The 19,109-nt window shown below is 37.7% G+C and overlaps 1 protein-coding gene and 1 long non-coding RNA gene across 3 annotated transcripts in view; one reads left to right on the top strand and one right to left on the bottom strand.

Moving 5' to 3' along the window:
* The window catches only part of LOC134531772 (growth factor receptor-bound protein 14-like), a 648,199-nt gene that overhangs the window by 313,839 nt on the left and 315,251 nt on the right, over positions 1 to 19,109 (top strand). The gene's annotated exons all lie outside the window — the stretch shown is intronic.
* On the bottom strand, positions 14,390 to 16,121 carry LOC134532358 (uncharacterized). Its single transcript, XR_010075136.1, has 2 exons — positions 16,030 to 16,121; positions 14,390 to 15,536 (listed from the first exon to the last, which is right to left on the bottom strand). It is a non-coding gene; the product is annotated as an uncharacterized LOC134532358 (long non-coding RNA).

The following is a 19,109-nucleotide window of genomic DNA, read 5'->3' as shown; positions in this document are numbered from 1 at the left end:
ACTAACATATACTACCTATTTATAAACTATTAAGAAATGTTTTTTTTATTGTATGGCATTTTCCGGAGGATTTTAGGAGGTTTTTTTTCTCGGTTATTAGGTCCGTTAGCAATCAAAAAAATGTTTAAATAAAACAAAAAATATTAATGAAACTGTGTTTTGGCTATAGTAGTAGTCATTACTGAAAATGAAACATAAAATAATTATAAAAAAATTGTCTACCTATATACTCTGCAATTTTATGTAGGCCAGGTCAAAGTTAGATGGAGCGATACTTAAATGTAATCATACTATATGCTCATTGAAGAGGTTCCTGATGCATCCGTCCTGACATGGCAGTCGTACTTTAATAAAAGAATATATAATAAAAATTATTATATATTAAAAAATACAGCTTTGATAATTAAAATGACAGCCAAAGTAGCGCGATGTATATAAAATTCGATGGTTTATGAGTGCGAAAATTTTTTAATTTTGTATGAGCAGAAGGACACGTGTATTACTATTCGAGGACTGTCAGATTTGGGGCGAGTTGCATGGCATGGACTACATACATCAAGGTGACTGATACCTGCCACGTGTGCACGTTCCGTGTGATGTGTAAATGCTCCCCCCCTTTTTTTTCCCCCTTCTCCCACAGAAAAAAAATTGGTTGTCTGTAAAGTCGGTTTACGGACGATAGTTTAACGTGACAACGTCATAACAAAACATTGATGAAATGATAGCATACTTTTATGAATAAAATTGAATATTTTTTATTGAATTATCACTATTTTGTATGCATACAAAGAAGGAGTGAAATGAAATCTACAATTTAATTGGTAATTTACTTTTATTTGCACTCATTAATTCAAATATGTTTATTACTTTAACGAAGAGATTATTTTAACTATAACTTTTATACATGTTTGCTATTTAACTTCTTCCAATCATAGGAAAATTAGGAAACGAATGGGAGTGTTTCAAGTCAAATCTATGGTTGTTCCAATCGAGTGGAATAGAGATAGATGCGGCGCAAGCGTACAATGAGTGTAACGGGACAATATGCGTAACGGGACAATGAGTCATCCTTTTTCGTGCGTGCAGCCGGCGTTCATCGATTTATTAGACGTTGTCACGCCAAAAAAAAAAAAAAAACAACCACGGCCAGCCATGCTTCGGAAAAGCGCGCGGCCGACCGCGCCGCGCCCGTCCTTCCGGCGACTGGGAGACCGGAAGGAAGTGTGGTCCCTGTGTGCCGCGTTGTTCCGCCCGAGCAGCCCGGGTACAGTCCTTCAGTGCTCGCCGGTGATCGATGTGCCGACATATAAACCTCCGGTAACGAGCAGACTCCTGTGTGTTCTCGTGTTGCGAATGCTCTTGAGAATGCGCGCCCGCTGGCCATAGCGAGGTATAGTGATGAGAGGAGAGGCGAAGCGCCGCGGACAGGGGTGCCCACTCACTGCCAAGTGGCGAAGAGGCGCGAGGCGTGGAGTCCACGCACGACAGAAGGAAGGAGATAAAAATTATTTTCATTTTTTTTTATCAAACTATCCACATAAAAATGAATAATAATAATTAACTCAATTGCACAGATGATTAACTGTTTTCCCGCACGAATAAATAAACTGTAGATTCTTTAAATAAAATAATAAATATGGCAGCCTCAATCGTCAGCCGTTAATAAAACCGAGGAGTAGACAAACACAGGCAGCGTTACGAGAATTCCGTAGCATCACTGCTGCGTCATTTCTACCTCTCCCCTGCCGTCTTCCCTTCCGGCCGTTACAACGGAGGTTCCCCCACCAAGTAACTAACTGTTTTTCTTATACGATAGGAAGTTTCGTAACGCTCGAAAATTGTTGTCCCCTCGGTAAATAAGTTTCACTTCAAAACTTAACTTGATTTCTTGATTCAAATAGTAGCTCGTATACAAGTAAATACACAAAAAAAGGTTGTAACCATATGATCACAGAACAATGTAGGGTGCATTTGATGACGCGGACGCCAGGTGAGGAGTAGCACGTGTCAAGGCCAAGGGCCGAACAGATCCGGAAGTGGCCGAAGGGTGCCGAGGAGGCTGCGTCGCGCGACCTCTCTTGACCTCCAGACTATTCGCGAGGCGCGACCCTCTTGTCCACTCTACACTTTTCGCTTCGCCTGCAGTGGGCGTACACGCATTTGACAACATGGAACTTATTCCCTGTGGGAAAGTCGCACCTTTTCTCCTCTCCTCTTTTCGCTTCGCACAAGTGGGCGCACACCTTAAAGGTGAAAAGGACTGGGGGAAAAATACAAAACCCGGGCTTTGACAGTACTTTCGACAAGGAATTGTATTATAAAACCGCCCATCTTGTAAAATTCATTAAAAAAATAATACTATAAAGTTTTTTTTTTTTTGCATTGTGAATTTTGGTTCGCGCCATCTGCCACAGATGGCAGCTTTGTAGTTACTCGTTTCCGTTCCATGCGACTTCCTCTCCATTCAAGAAATTACTCCTACCGAATGCCGTATACCGAGAGCTAATATGTTACACATCAAAAATTTGCTTTCTGCCCCGGCCAACTCTTCGTCCAGACCATCCTTTAAATACTGTGTTCTACACTCTTAATGCATACCAATTGGACCCCACACGTCTGGTCCCAGGGTTTTCCTTGTGTCTGTGCAGGTTTCACCTGGGCCTAACGTAACGTAGTTATATAAATTTCCATAAGGGAATTAGTCATTGAATCAATTGCAGCCATGGCTGGCCAATCCCCGCACAAAGCACATGGTGCATGCGACCCTTCCCTGTATGGCTAATCCCAGCATGACTAGGCGTATAGGCTTCGGCCTGAGACGCACCTAGGTCCCTCCCTAACCCGGACCCCTCCTGCAACATATTCAAAGTTTTAATTAGGTTAGGAGAAACAGTGCGCGCATGTATTGTATTTCTGCTGACATAACCCAAGTAACCTCTTTCAATATTTAAGTTACAACCACCTTGAAGTGTGAAAACATTCTATCCAGAAAAAAGTTGAAGAATTGTTATACTTAAAAAAAATTAATATACGTTTTATTTATGAAACCTAACTAACGTAACCAAACTTTCATCGCAGTTACGATCAAGTCGAAGTACGCAAACCTAACTTCTCGCAAAAAATACAAATGTGGAATTTTTGCGAAATTACAAGCCCATTACAAACCTGACCTACCTAAAATACGCGATCATTTATTGGCGTGTAGTGGCCAGTTGCACCAATCTGCAGTGATCTTAGCCCAAAATGATCTTTGGATCATTTATCTAAATGTTGCGCCAAAACGTAGTGAAACTACACCATCGTCTCTCGCGTGAACTGAAGTTCACACATTTAAAATCTGCGACATCAGGTAGCCGCAGTGACGAAGAAATTTTACTTGCATTTTTATTGGTGGGATGGAATTATATGATTCCCTACAATCGATTGAGACACGGCAAGCCAATGACTGATGCTGTTTTCACAAGATACAACACATGAAGCCTCTGACAAGTTTAATATCGACTGAAAACACGTTCTGTTGTTTAAAAGTATATGTAAATCAAAGCCGTCTGAAATATTAATAGGTTTAGACTAAAAACGCGTATATCTAATATCGTAAGTAATTATGACGAAATTAAAATCGTTACTACTGCATTAAACCACATAGTGATAGTAGGAAGCAGTTTTGATACCTGTATTATATCTAATATTTACTTATGATCAAATTAAACTGCATAAAGTCCGGAAAAAAAAATTCCGGACATGTCTGCTCGAGCAGTGTTGGTCCGTGATCACTCACTGTCCGTGAACCGCCCCGAGTGACGGTTCATATCGTAGTTCCCAATGATATGCTTTCAGCTTTCAAAACACATAATGGCGCAACGGAAATTGTGGTCGAATTACTATCAAACCGGTTTCTGACTGTAGATCACGCTCGAACTCCAATGGTGCAACTCGCCATAAGTTTGGGTTCAGTTAATCCTAGGTTCTTCGTTGCCCGCCAGCAGTGTAGCCGAGACTGTTGACTGTTGACTCCTGGCTGTTGACGACCCGGGCCCCGCAGAGAGCAGGAAGCCAGTTTTACGAGCGCTGACGAATGGCCGGTCGTCATAAAAAAAAAAGAACGTAAAGAAGAGATGGAAGAAGCTGGAGAAGAACGAAAGCGCAGAGTCGGCTCTTTTCCGAGAACACGCGTTTGATTGTCGAGTTCCTTTACTTTTTGCGTCGATTCTTTTATCTCGTCTTTCTTCTCTTCGGAAGAAGGGGTGGAGGAGGAAGATACGGAAAGAGAGAGATAGAGACAGACCTGTGTTTGCCCCGCTCGCTAGTCCACGTGGCGTTGCGTGTTGATTCAGCAGCAGGCTTGGGCGTCGAAATGTACATACCTACATACTTCCCGACACCTCCTGAACGTCTGTTCGCGCTTGTCTAGCCAAACTATCTTTGATATTAGCTTTTTGTTAAAAGAAATTAATAATTCCTTACCCCTAACTGAAAGTGGTTTAACTTGTTAACATTACCACCAGAAATAAAATATGATGGTAAACGCAATTTGATGCACCTGTCTGGTAAACGGATAAACGTCTACACGATGCCTGTTCTTTCGCTCGAAATGCAGTAGACCGAAGATAATTTTACCGAAATGTCTGAAAAATGATTGTCAAAAGACTGTCGGTCTACCGAAAGTTGGTCAAATTACTATGGCGCAATGACTGTCATTCAAACGACTGCCGGTCAAACAACAACTGTCGGTCGAAATACTTTCGTTCAAATGACTGTCAAATTATTATCGGTAAAACTACTGTCAACCAAACGACTGTTACCAAATGATTATCGTTCAAACGACTGTCGGTTCTAAAGACAGTCGAACAAATTACTTAAAAACATATTCACCCCTTTTTCACCTCTTAGGGGTTCAATTTCGCAAAATATAAAATTTGTGGTTGGTAGTTTTAGTAAGTTTATTATGGTTACACAATATCATTTATTATGCTTAATTTAATTCGAAGATTAAAATTTTTAATCTTAAAAACGTACCTACCCTCATTTTCACCCCTCAGGGTTTGAATTTTGCTAAATATAAAAATTTTGTTTTGTATTTTTAGTATGTTTATTATTGTTACCAATATCCTTTATCATGCTTAATTAAATTAGGAGATATTATTCATCTTAAAAATATTCCTACTCCTTTTTCAACCCTTAGGGGTGGTTTTTCGGAAAATGTTTGAGTGGAGTTTTTCGTATGTTAACTATTGGTGCCGAATTTATTTTATGTAGCTTGATGAGTTTCAGAGATAAAATTAATTATATAAAACCATATTTACCACTTTTTACCCTCTTAAGTGGGAAATATTTAAGTATATACAACATAGTTTTTAAGTTAGCCAAATTAAATACCTTTTTAATAAGAAAAGTTCATCAAAATCCGTCGAGTAGTTTTCGATTGATGCTGAAACAGACAAACAGAAAAAAATTTTAAAACAATATATTTTTTTGTTTTTAATAATGCAAATAGCCATTCGCAATACATAGTCTTTTTTTCCCATAATTTCATCCTATGTACAGCCTTTTTGCCTCGAACAGTTTTATTAGTAGTTTAGATTATCAACTTAAAATGTTTGCATGCCTTGATTACCACTTAAACAAAAGAAAATTAACAAATTATAGAGAGAAAATAAAATCAACTAAGTATTCATAACTAAGCTTACTTAAATATAAGTTAACAAGAATATAAAACGCCCTGTTAACACTATAGTAATGTGCGAACCAAATTAATTAATTATTAGCAAGTGAATTATAAATAACAATATATACCTTATAATGATTTACGATACTAAACCAAACTTGATGTTTTAAAAGATAACACTGATTAAAAAAATAATTATTACAGATAAACACAAAAATTGTGGAGGAATATTTAAAATATACATTATACTATAGGCTGAACTTAAATAAATCATGCTTCATGATAGTAAACTTAATAAATATCAACGACCTTGGTTTGCATTATGTCACTTATTTGTAGTAGCTGCTTCAACTCCCGCAGCGAAGCCGCGCCCATCGTGTTCGTAACGAACTAACAGCCCCCCCCCCCCCCCCCCCACTCCCTTCTCCGCCATAAGCTAGCTCGCGGACCACCTACGGCACACGTCCAGAGGAAAACATCAGGCGCCATAAATTTCAACACTGCTGTGATTGCCTTTACCTGCTGATTTATGTCTTCATTGTAACGCGCGCCCTGTTCCATTGTGTTCGCGGATTGCTCTGCAACCTCATTGTTTTTAATGTCCTGTTATGCATTTCCTCGACGCCCGGTTGACTAGCCCACTAGCGCGTACTAACGGTGTTTTTTTTTTGTGTGTGTGAATTAGTTTATCCACAAAAGTAAGTATTCCCATTCTTTTCGCAATGCTGAACCAGAAAATAATTTTTTATTTAAAAATTTTCTTTTTTAAATTGTTTTTTAAATGTATATTAATTTTCAGCGTTTATGAACAAAATACTATCACGATATTCATCAAGCAAATATTCTAACAAGTAAATCTAAATAATAATGTAATGCAAAAATAATAAAAAAATATTTTTTTTAGAATATGAATTTAGATAATTAAAATTTAAGCTGACCTAAAAATTGACTTATTAGAATTTTTTTTTGTACTGGTAACAACAGTTATACTCGTGAAGATACTACGGTTATTTATATTGCTGGTTTTGATATTTAGTGAGCACAACTTTGTAAATCGATTCCAAAAATTGTTCTGTTGTCCTTAACTTCAACTTTTTTTTCTCAGGGAAGCGTTGCATCCGTTTAAAGATAATTTATAGTTGCCCCTGTTTCGTGTTGAAGGGAAAAGTTCCCTCTAACAGAAATTATAACACGCCATATTGGGTTTTAAAATGACTTGGTCACAGCTTGCACTATTGATGCATGATTAACTTTATGGCTCTTTAAGTCACAGGAACTAGCGTCAAACCATTTTCGAAATCAACATATATGGTATAGGCCTAAGTTAACTATGGCGACGACTTTTACTTACGTGAAAAATGTTATTTCATTCCAGCAGTTACAAGTCGGAGACTGTTTATTAATATAGAGTGACGATAACAGAGAAAAGTTTTTTATGTTTTGTGCCAATATTTCGGATATATATTTAAAAATTTGAATTATACATAGTGAATACAAAATAAAATTCTAAAATTCTTAAATACTAGTACTCAAAAGATTTTATTAATATTCGAGATAAACTATGGGAAGGAAAATATTCAAGAAAGTGAAATTCATAAATTAAAATATCATTACCTCTCGGCATTCATATATTATCTGAACCTGCAAAATCTATCAAAGCAATTTTTTTTTGTTACCAGCTACAATGCTCTCACAATATTTGTTTAGCACTTTAGAAAATAATTTGTTGCACAAAAAATATAATGTTTTAAAATTATAATCCAGTAAAAAATCATTTTGATTTAAAAATTAAAAATTTTTATTTTTCGAAAGTTTCTTTAAAACTTGAATTTCTGTGTTTTTGATCATATAATATTAGATTCGCATTGAAGCACCCTTTTAGCTAAATTTCGAAGAAATACTACATATTGTAGCCGTTACCATTGTGCAACTTCCGGAATTTTTTTTTATAGTTTTTCGTTTCATAGACCCCAAAATCAATATTAAAATAAAACACCAAATTCCAAGATTTTCGGAGTATTTACTTCAAATGTAGCCGTACCAACAACACAACTAACTATAATTCCAGCCCGAGAAAACTACTCTCCGGAGAAGAACTAAGGATTATACGAGCGTCTGACTCGAGGCTTGTGAATATCAGGTTTGTCGGTGCGGATATAGCTGCAGATGGTTGCAAGCAAGGAGAGGACAGTACTGCTGCTTCCGTCCGGCCCCCGTCGGGCGTCAAGGCTTGCACGCCGACCGAGGGAAGCCTACAACTCACGTAGTTTCGGTTCCCTGCAAGAATTTCCGAAGATTTCCGAAGTTTTTGCGTTTTGGTATTAACGCCACTTCAGCCGCTGAATCAGAAGTTTCCAATTAAAACAAGCATGTTGTGACTGACCTAACCTAACCTAATCCTTCGATATTTTTTTTTTTAATTTTTGAGAGAAATCCGAAGTTGCACGAACGTGGTAGGGAACCGAAACTACATGAGTTGTAGGCTTCCCCGCCGACCGAGGCTCTGGACTCTTTTATGTCTCGTCGGCGCGACAACTGCAGGGTCTCCACAAGGAAAAAAATATTTCGTACCAACTTAGGCGAGAAAAAAGTACTAGATTAGAAAAAAAAAGTACTAAATTATAATTTGTTATGGTTTTTAACAATTTAGGAAGTTATTATGACATTGCAATGCTCAAACTTAAATATCACACCACACACACATACATTCCGTAGTTTTTTTAAAAATAATTACGCTTAATAATAAAACTATTGGAATTATAATAATATTATTATATTAAAGAAAAATGTACTAGATCTGTACTAAACCACTAATAAAGTTATAAAAGTACTAGATCTAGTACGAAAGTACTAACTGTGGAGACCCTGGACAACTGCCGCTCGAATGTCAAGGCGCGCAGCTCGGAGCGCGCGGGCGGGTTGTGGGAACCCGTCCAGTGACGTCACGCCGCTGCTGACGAGGCGGCTCCGAGGCGCGGGTTCGTCGACCTCACCCCCTCCCTTTCTCAACCCCACCCTCGTCTGCCCGGGCACACACGCGGTGCGCAGAGCTTCCGAAGAGACCGCGCGATTTGAAAACTGCTCAACATATCAGAGTGATGCTTTTTTTAAGAAAAGAGTTTAAGAATTTGCTGAATAGTTCTGTTTCAGTTTTTATTTGTTTGTTATGAATCTGTTTTACTAGGATAGTGATAATGGCTAAAACGCGTGTTTTCAGGAACACCTGTGGAGATTCTTGAAATTACACATCTATATTTTTATTTCTCCGCCATTTAATGTAATGGTTGCCCTGTGCACGACGAGAAGACTGCGCGCCAGCCCAGTGGCGGCACCGCGCTGGAAGCACCAGCATTCGTCGCACTCATCATCCCGCCTCGCTGACACACGGGCCTCTTATCGGGTCGTTTTGAGGGTCCATTCTAAGTTTATTGAGACATCCCGAAATGGGGGGGGGGGGGGGGGGGGGCGCGTCGTTTTGCCTAAAATGGTTTTGCCTAATCGTGTTTCCCCACCTTCGTTTTGCCTTAAATTCGTTTTGCCTAAAGTCATTTTGCCTAAAGAACATATTAGGCTAAATGACTTTAGACAAAACGACGTGTACTCGACATTGGTACATCTCGATTGCGAGACGGCTGGGTGGATGTACAGATGGACGTGGAATAAATAAACCGTTACATTGGTTTCAACAGTATTTATGCAAAAACAATTTTTTTTTTCCGTTCAAGGGGCCCGTTTTGTCAGGAGTGTATGTGTGTAAGTGAGGTGGGACGATAGGCGCGAAGCTCGCTGGTGCTTCTAACGCGGTATCTCTTAACTGGCGCGCGGTCTTCTCGTCGTGCACAGGGCAACTATGAAATTTTGAGCGGTGAGAGTAACATTATATGCCGGAGAAATTAATATAAAGTTGCAATGCAAGTACCTTAAGTGTTTTCAAAAAAATTGTTTGTCTGTAAAGTGGGTTTACGGACGATAGTTTAACGTGACGTCATAACAAAACATTGACGAAATGATTGCATACTTTTATGAATAAAATTGAATCTTTTTTTATTGAATTATCACTATTTTGTATGGATACAAAGAAGGAGTGAAATCAAATGTACAATTTAATTAATTAATTTACTTTTATTTGCACTCATTAATTCAAATATGTTTATTACTTTAACGAAGAGATTATTTTAACTATAACTTTTATACATGTTTGCTATTTAACTTCTTCCAATCTGCGTTATTCTGTTAAGGATAGGACGATGATAGGAAAATTAGGAAACGAATGGCAGTGTTTCAAGTTTAATGTTCCTCGAAAAAGTCAAATCGATGGTTGTTCCAATCGAGTGGAAGAGAGATAGATGCGGCGCAAGCGTATAATGAGCGTAACGGGACACAGCGTAACGAGACAATGTGCGTTACGGGACACTTTTTCGTGCGTGCAGCTGGCGTTCATCGATTTATTAGACGTTGTCACGTCAAAAAGCCTGTCGGCCTATCGGTTGGTTTATGCCTAAATATTACTCTGAAAACACGCCTGTTAGCCATTTTCACTCTTCTAAAACCACAGTTTAAAAACTTAATACGGAAATGAAACTACTTTTAGGCCCTCAGAGAATTTCTAAATGCTTTTCCTATTATCTTTGAAAGATTTGTGCAATGGGAGTTCATGACTTGATGTAAGCTTTTGGACATACGCCATTCCTTAGCAACTGCTTAGCAATGGCTTATGTCCAAAAGCTTACATCAAGTCATGCTTTTCCTAAACATACCTCACTCGAATATCTTGAATAGTTTTCAAATAGCGTTGTTTTCCCTGAAGTTCTGCACACGAAATGTGTGTCCAATGAAGGCCGGGCACTTAATATGAGTTATTTGCCTTCGTTAAGTTTTTTGCGACGCCTATTTTGCATTGTGTCTATTGTAACTATTTTCTTTTAGTTTTAGTAATTTCCAAAATTGAATTAAAATCCAAACGGCAATAACTGTACAGGTTAAACTATTCTAAGCAGCTAGTCACTTTTTACTACAGGCATGAAATTAACGAGGCAAAAATTGTATGGTAAAATTTAGAGAGATGGATAAGTCTTCCGTATAACCTATCTAAGTTTATCCCTCTTGATCCTGACGGCATGATCCTGTGTATATTTATCCTGTGGTACACGATTCTTGCTTTTTTAATGTAGAACGTTGAAATATCCGGGCCAAACGTTCTTTGTATTCAACGTACAATCATAATTCATCGTTGTATCAAAAGTTTTTGTTATGTACAGGATCTTTCGACGTACTGAATTAAAATAGTAAGAATCATGTACCGCAGAATAAGTTTATACAGGATCATGCCATCAGGATCAAGGGATGAATTTCGATAAGTGATATGGAACTTTTAAAGAGTACTGTTACGGTCAAAAAATAAATTGTTGAAATAGTTAATAAGTGCGATACCTTCACTGGCATATGGCAAGTTCGGAAATTTTTGAATTCCTCTCCCTTTTCTAACTCGAGGACGATCTTAACTTTACAGTGAAAATGTTATGTACAAAAAATTCAATTTATATCCTAATTATGATAAATACAATTATTTGATCATTTCGTTAGCTTCATTCCGTCTCGTTCATGAAAGGATAGCTTTTAATCATTATCGACGTAGTACTTAACGGAAAACTGGCAATACGTAGCTGTCGAGAATGAACGATAACAGAAAGGTAATGACACATTTTATCGTAACGATAAGCACACAAATACTCCCTCGGTTTCAATTCGATAGGTTTTACGTCGCGGGGTTTCGCACACTGAAAAATATTTTCTGTACTTTTACAAAAGATTCCTTTGGAAACCAGTTGCCAAGAAGTAGTTAGTAATACTACAAAAATGATTTTGTAACTTTGTGCAACAAATGGCTATGGTTATTTTTACACTTGTGAAATACCTACGTTTTTATAGATATTACAGAATATTTCTTACGAGAATTGGCTCATTACTTAATATTTTAATTGATTTTTTATTCATGCTTAGTTCATTTGAAAACATGGAAAATATGATCGAATAACCAATAATTTGACCTTATTTTATTTTATTATGCTTATTAATGTGTGCAGTTAATAGATACTGGAAAGCTATTCAGGAAACTGTTTTACAAATAACTTTTAACTATTGGAGGTACTGGGACAACAAACAACACACGGCATAGATGCCCCGGGTTAATGATCCGAACCTAATATTGTTGCGAACACTATTTTGTTTTGTGATACAGGTTGATTTCATGTAAATGTACAAAAATGTACGAACATGTGTAAATTTTACATGAACATTTCTGTTGCATTCACAAAAACAAAAAAAAAAAAATTCAGTTGCGCTGAAGTCTGGGGACCTGGAAGATCGCAATGGGGCCTCGATCCGACCGAGCACCGACCCTGTGCTGATGATGTTGTGTTCATGTCGGGGTAGTGGGGGCACTGGCAGATCCAGAGGGGGGGAACCTGAACCCGGAATATATATATATATATAATATATATTATATATATATAATTTTTTTTCTTAATTCCTCACCATAGTTTCTCCAAACTTACATAAGTGTTATTTTACTGCAGTGCTATAGATAACAGGACGTTTTTGAACTGCAAATAAAAACCAACTAAATATATATATATTTTTTAAATTCTAAATGTGCCAATATTGTATTAGAAAATGTAATTTGTCCCTCCCCTGACCTTCATTCTGGATCCGCCCTTGAGTGGGGGGGGGGGGGGGGGGGTCGAACCCGCGACCGCATGCCGGCCGAGGCCGGGGCTCTTGCAGCGAGCCGGTGCGGTGGGCCTCCCAAGCCTTCCCGGATCGGTTCCTCCGTGTCCCACCGAGGTTCCGCACTCCGGAGCACTCGCGGAGACTCGCGGTATTCTCCACGCTCCACCTGGTGGTGATCACGAACAAGCATGCGGTGTGCGTGCTGTGTTTCGTTATGCAGAGGTGCCCACACCCCCCGAACACTATGACTCAACCCCCCCCCCCCTCTCCTAACCAAATGATGGCCCCCCCTCCTCTCGAATTTTTTTATGCCATTTTCTCAATGATTAACTCAATTATTTTATAATATTATACTTTATTAGTATTATATTTTATCAAATTTTGCATTAATTTAAACTGATTTTCTAATAATAATTTTGGTCATATCAGGTAATATTTCCATCCTGAACCGACAGATGCCAAACTGCTTTTTTTGAGGAAAGTGGGGGGTTGCCAATTTGATTTACAAGATCCCTTTCTATTATCAAAGCACCAGAAACGTATTTTCACATTAGAAGCTATAATTATGTAAATAATATATACATTTTTCTCGTCTTTTAACCACCCCCCCCCCCCCTGAAATTTTAATGACGCAGTCTGCGTCGTTACCCCCCCCTCCCCCTTGTGGGCACCCCTGCGTTATGACCCGCGGGACTTTTGAACCGCGGGATAAATCAGCGACGTCAAAAGGGCCAGCAACCATCGAGTAACGTAACGTATGCGTTAATTAAACTAATGTTTTTTCAGTGAAATATGAACAATTTGTTTCGTTGATACGTTAATTTTACATTTTTTTTATCTTGGGGCATTTTAGTATATTGGTGGGTATTTAATTTAAAGATGGAGTAAAATATATTTTTTGTGTCGTCAATGTTGCAATACCCGTGTATTGCCGTAGCAATCATGAAACCGTAGATAAAAAATACTAGCGCCACGGTTCCTAACATCAATTGTAATAGGTTTGGCCATAGAACATACAGGGTTTGGCTGTGATAAAAATAACATCTTGACCAATAAATTTTCACTTTATTGAATACTTACTATAGTTAATTAAATCACTAACCTCTTATTCGTCTCACACCATATGTCGTTGCACCGGTTATACTTATAGCATCCGAAATGTGTGTATCGTCAGAACGACTTACAAAGAAAAAAACGTTGTGTTCTTAGTAGTGTTTAAAAGGCGATCCGGCTACAGGAGCAAGTATTCCAACCACCATCTTGGATTGTGACGTCACGGCGGCCTTATTGAATGACCTGGACCTTGACATGTTCAAAATTTTCCAAAAATTGCCAAAAATAACTTAAAATTCGTCAAATCTGCCAAAATGTCCAATATTTTGTAGGAAAAAAACTGTCAAAACCTCTCAAACAATCAGAAAAAATTTCCCTATTTCGAGGGGAAATACCCGTTTTGAGGGAAAATTTCCGGTTTTATTCTTCAAAAATGTCGGTGGGCTGGAAGTGGTTTAAGAGTCATAAAAGGAAGCCGCCCTAAGCCGCTTAGGTCATAACCTTGATAATTAGGATGTTATTGCCCCCATTTTGAATTGTTTCGTCAATGTTGCAATTTTCATTACGGCCATCATTTCTAAAAGCCGTAATTACTACCCGATTTTAAAATTAATAATTTTAATAATACTAAAAAAACATTTTAAAAAATGTAACAAAACATTTTACAATTTTGAAATCATGTTACAGCCGCCAAATTATGAAAATCCATAATTATTATCCAAAATATTGTAAAAGAATTTAAAATTTATAAAAAATTTATTTAAATACATTTAAATTAAAATTTTTAATTAAAAACTCATTTGCATCATGGAGTTCTCGGTTCGAACCCTGTGAGAGCAATACAAAAATTAACGACAGATCCTTCCTCAGTGGAAACCACCGACAGACTGACCTCCCACAACTAATGCCAAGGTGTATATATATAGCCAGCTAGTACGAATAGGTGTTATAATTTCATTTATTTAACATAATTCCTATAAACATTTGTACACATTCAGTGTTCAGACGCCATGGAAATGTTTGCGCTCTGACACGCTGCAGCACAAACGCTAAATGTAGGCCGCACCGAAAAATTGAATGACGCGCGCTTCTGTCTGCCTGCCATTCACGTAATTACTCCTACCAAATGCCGCATACCGAGAGCTAAGATGTTACACATCAAAAACAGTTTTAAAATTAAATACGAAAATGGAAGTACTCATCCGGCCTCATCGTATTCTTAAATTTTTATTTTTTTTTCGAAAACAGACCCCACTCGGATATCTTGAGCACTTTTTAAATCACGTGTTTTTTTTCTTCCTTCTCTGAAGTGCCTCACTGCCTGTGCACAGGTATGCGGGGCCCTTAACCTTTGCAATTTCCTGGTTTTGATTGCGTTACTCAAAGTTTATCGTAATTATTGTGTTTGCAGAATGCATTTTGCGGAGAGCTGCAGTAAGCTATCATTTAGGATCAGTTATCTGTGTGCCGCAGAAGATTTACGCTAGTAAAATTTTTTGTATTTTACTAACCATGTTTGACTGCACCACTGTACCAAAATCAAGCTTGCAGACAAACGTCGAGTTAAAAAAAAAAGTTTCTCACGGTGTTGATGAATATAAGCCAGAACGGAAACTATGCACACACATGCACTAAATGATAAAAACGACCTTGCAGATTAGCAGTTAATTTATTACACCATCTGAGATAATTACCGACCTACTTCGATAGCGACTTTGCGATATTTGTGATAGTGAGCGAATGGACCAATTTAAAAAAATATATAGATTTATTTGCAAGTAAACCCAATTTTGCTGATTCTCATTAACGGAGAAGAAAATGAAAGGAACCTTCGTTCCCCTCCACCCAACCTCAACACAGTTTTACAGTGGTTAATTGTGAGACTAGAGAAATCTTCCTCATCCTACTCCTTTTCGATCCCTCCGTTGATTTTTTAAAACTATTCCTCTTCTGTCTTGCTGCCCACTGGGTTTCTTAACCTTCCTCTTTTCTTCCGAGCGAAGACCACCGAAGAGGCAGAGCAGAGCAGGGCCCTCACATGGCCGGTGCTACCGTTGCTATAGCAACGGGGCCCATGGGTCTAGGGGGCCTGCGAAGGAAAGAAAAAAAAAACAACAAAAAAGCTGACAATTTTAAATAAATCATAGAAAACAATTAAACAGTAAGGCCTAAATTTAGTTACCGATGAAATATTACACCAGAGTAATATTATTCGGAATATGCTGTGCGTACAGAAACGTGTCTGAATCTACAACTGTGAGTAACAAAACCACCACCAATTGACGTGACACCATGTTGACAGTGCAGAACACTTACACTCAATTGTTTTCCATTATTAAAAATAAATTTACGTTGGCAATCGAAACACTGACTTAAAACTAGTTTTAATGTGTTTTAAAAATAATTGTGAAAAGGTTTATATATATATATATATAAATAACTAAAACAATGTACATAAAGGAAAAAAAACATTTTTTTCATCCCTGTTAGAAAAAGAAAAAAAAAGGGGGGGGGGGGCATCATGACTTCTAGCAACGGGGTCCACACAATGATGTGGGGGCCTGGAGCAGAGAAATGTTCACCTGCGAACCCTGCGATGAACCCACGCGGTCGCCGGCTGGGAAGCGGAGCGGCGAGGATCTGCGCGAAGCCCCGAACCTTACGCGCGGGGTCTTGTCGCCTCGGGACGCTAACAGCTGCTAATTGACCTTGACAGCGTATCTGGAGGTAATCCTCGCTAAGCCTCCCCTCCACCACCCTCTCCTTCCCCCCCCCCCCCCCTGGCTGTACGAAGCAGAGCAGAGTGTGCCACGTGGCAACCGGGTAACGCCCTAGATTCTGTTTCATCAGATACAACTACAATGTAAAAAATTAGTTGTACAAATATTTTTTTAAAGCTACTTGGCATGAACAGAATATTAATTAGTATATTCCTCTTCTTTACAAAAAATTTTTTTACGGAGATCTTTAGAATTTTTTGCTTTCAGATCATAGTTATTAATCCTGTAAAAAAAAAAATTGGTTGTCTGTAAAGTCGGTTTACGAACGATAGTTTAACGTGACAACGTCATAACAAAACATTGATGAAATGATTGATCCAGAAGAAAAGGAAATATCATATTCGGCCTGAGACTGAGCCGTAATAGGTTTTTGCAACCAAACCATTTAGGCATTAAAAATATATTCTTTGAGGAAGATTTTTTTTTTAAATTTTTCTATCTTTTGTATGATAAAATCTACCTCTGCATACTTTTATGAATAAAATTGAATCATTTTTATTGAATTATCACTATTTTGTATGGATACAAAGGAGTGAAACGAAATGTACAATTTAATTAATAAATTTACTTTTATTTGCATTCATTATTCAAATATATTATTACTTTTGAAATGTTACGTGCGCCGTATTTATTTTTACAAGTACAAAAAAAAAAATTCGCAACTGCCGGGATTCGAACCGACATCCTTACAACTAATTGATTGATTGATTGAAAAAGTCTTTTTAATTTACATTTTTTGCACTTTACATTGATTTTTACATTCATTTTTGGCACCCCAGCACTCAGTGCTCTTTTACCAGCTATTTACATGACTATTTACTAAATTGTATGTTTTATTTACAAAAGAGGAAAATTGAGCGCCGCTGATCGCTCACCCACGAGGCCATATTCGATAATTAATAGTTTCAGATGTTATATATATATTTATAAAAATTTTGTTCACGGTAGGAGAATAATATTATTTCGTTTTTATAACTCGATTTTATAACAAATACGCATCCCAAATACACCAAACTTATTTATAATGTGTTACAATATTTTTTAAAACATTGTGCAAAAGATCCCGGTTGTAATTTGAATTATTATGTGTAACTGTAAAACACCATTGTTGGTTCAAAACGTATTTGAATATTCAACATTACTTTTAAATAACTGTACCGATTGTGCTGAAAATCTGTGGACAATCGTTAAAAATACATAATATTAATAATTCAAACGACGAAAATATGATTGAAAAGTCAAATCGATGGTCGTTCCAATCGAGTGGAAGAGAGATGCCACGCATGTGTACAATGAGCAAACAGGACACATCCGTAGTGGGACATCCGTAGTGGGACACTTTTTCGTGCGTGCAGCCGGCGTTCGTCGATTTATTAGACGTTGTCACGTCAAAAAGCGAAAAACAAAAGAAAACTATCAAAATTAATGACTGGATAATTTAACAAATGCAGGGATGCCTCTAATACGAAGTACAGTTTTCTTTTCTGTGGTAACTTTTGTAGATTTATTTTTTGATCTCGATTTTCACTTATTTGAATCACAGTATTGCTGGGATATTCATTTATTATTTATATTTTTCAAACGAATATAAAAATACTTAATTTATATAATTATAATATATAATGATATAATTATTATGATAATGCTACACAGAGACATAAAGTAAGATGTTAGAAAAAACACAATCTAGCGTTTGTGTTATATTTATTTCCTGTAAAACAAGTGTAACTGTGTAAATTTGGAGGGGAAAAATGAAAAAAAAAAATTGCAAAATAATTTTTGTAACGTAACGCCTACAATTTTGGTAGACTTTACATGTACATGAAATGTCTCGTTAAATTTTCCTGGTTAAGCGTAAGGATACAAATTAATGTGTATTAATTTGAAGTACAATCATAAATTGATGGTTTCTCACCTGTGTTCTAGTAAATAACACATCGTTTCAAATATAGATCTAACATATTATCATTACTGTAAGGCTGGGCCGGGGGGCCGGGGGGGGGGGGAGGATGTGGAGAGTTTTGCACGTGGGTTTTAACCGACCCAGGCCATTGCTGGATGGGTGCTTGTACGTTGTACACGGCCCATATTTTGGCCTGTATGCATGCAATATGCAGAAAACATTAAGAATATCCGGAAATTTTGCCATAACACATAGTTTTGTGTTTAAGTTTATCGAAACCCGTTTCACAGTCACGACCTGCTCAGTGGAGGGACTTCTTAGTTCCATAATTGGCATAATTTTTGCAAAAACAATTTATACTAATGGGATTTTTTTATGAATGTTTCCTGGATACCTCTTTGGTAGTAATGTGCGTGTTTAATACTATAGCTTCTGTTACCTTGTCAGATATACCGGTGGCGCGTGAACTGGGGGAGCGAAGTGTCGGGTGGAACACAGAAAGACAACTCGGGGAGGTCAGCTGTAAGCAGGCGCACGAGGACGCTGGAATGTTGTGTTCGACGACTGCTGCGACCGGCGCCAGGGAAGAAGGCCATGGAACAAATTATGTAATTAATACAAAACTAACATCAACTCCTGTGTGTGTACACTCAAACCGCCAATTCCCCCCTTTGCAAACACTTTCAAGTTGGAACTGTTAGCTTAACCTTGCCGAGAGATTTACGCAGGTAACCTTGACGACGCCAGTGTGTGTGTGTGTGTGTGTGTGTGTGAGTGCGCGTGTTTGTGTGTGTGTATGTACTGACGGCAGTGACATGACTGAAGATAATTGTCAAAAACTCTCGTCGCCAGGATGCATAGAAGTTAACATAGATGTCACTCCCAGGTTAAAGATAATTTCTTTCCTCCCCCCCCCCCCAAAAAAAAAAAACTATTTCTCAGCCACAAATGATTCTGATGCTAACAACCAAACAGAATA

The sequence above is a fragment of the Bacillus rossius genome, chromosome 5 (assembly GCF_032445375.1).
Source record: "Bacillus rossius redtenbacheri isolate Brsri chromosome 5, Brsri_v3, whole genome shotgun sequence".
In the NCBI taxonomy this organism is placed as follows: domain Eukaryota; kingdom Metazoa; phylum Arthropoda; class Insecta; order Phasmatodea; family Bacillidae; genus Bacillus; species Bacillus rossius.
This window is presented reverse-complemented; position numbering and strand designations above follow the sequence as displayed.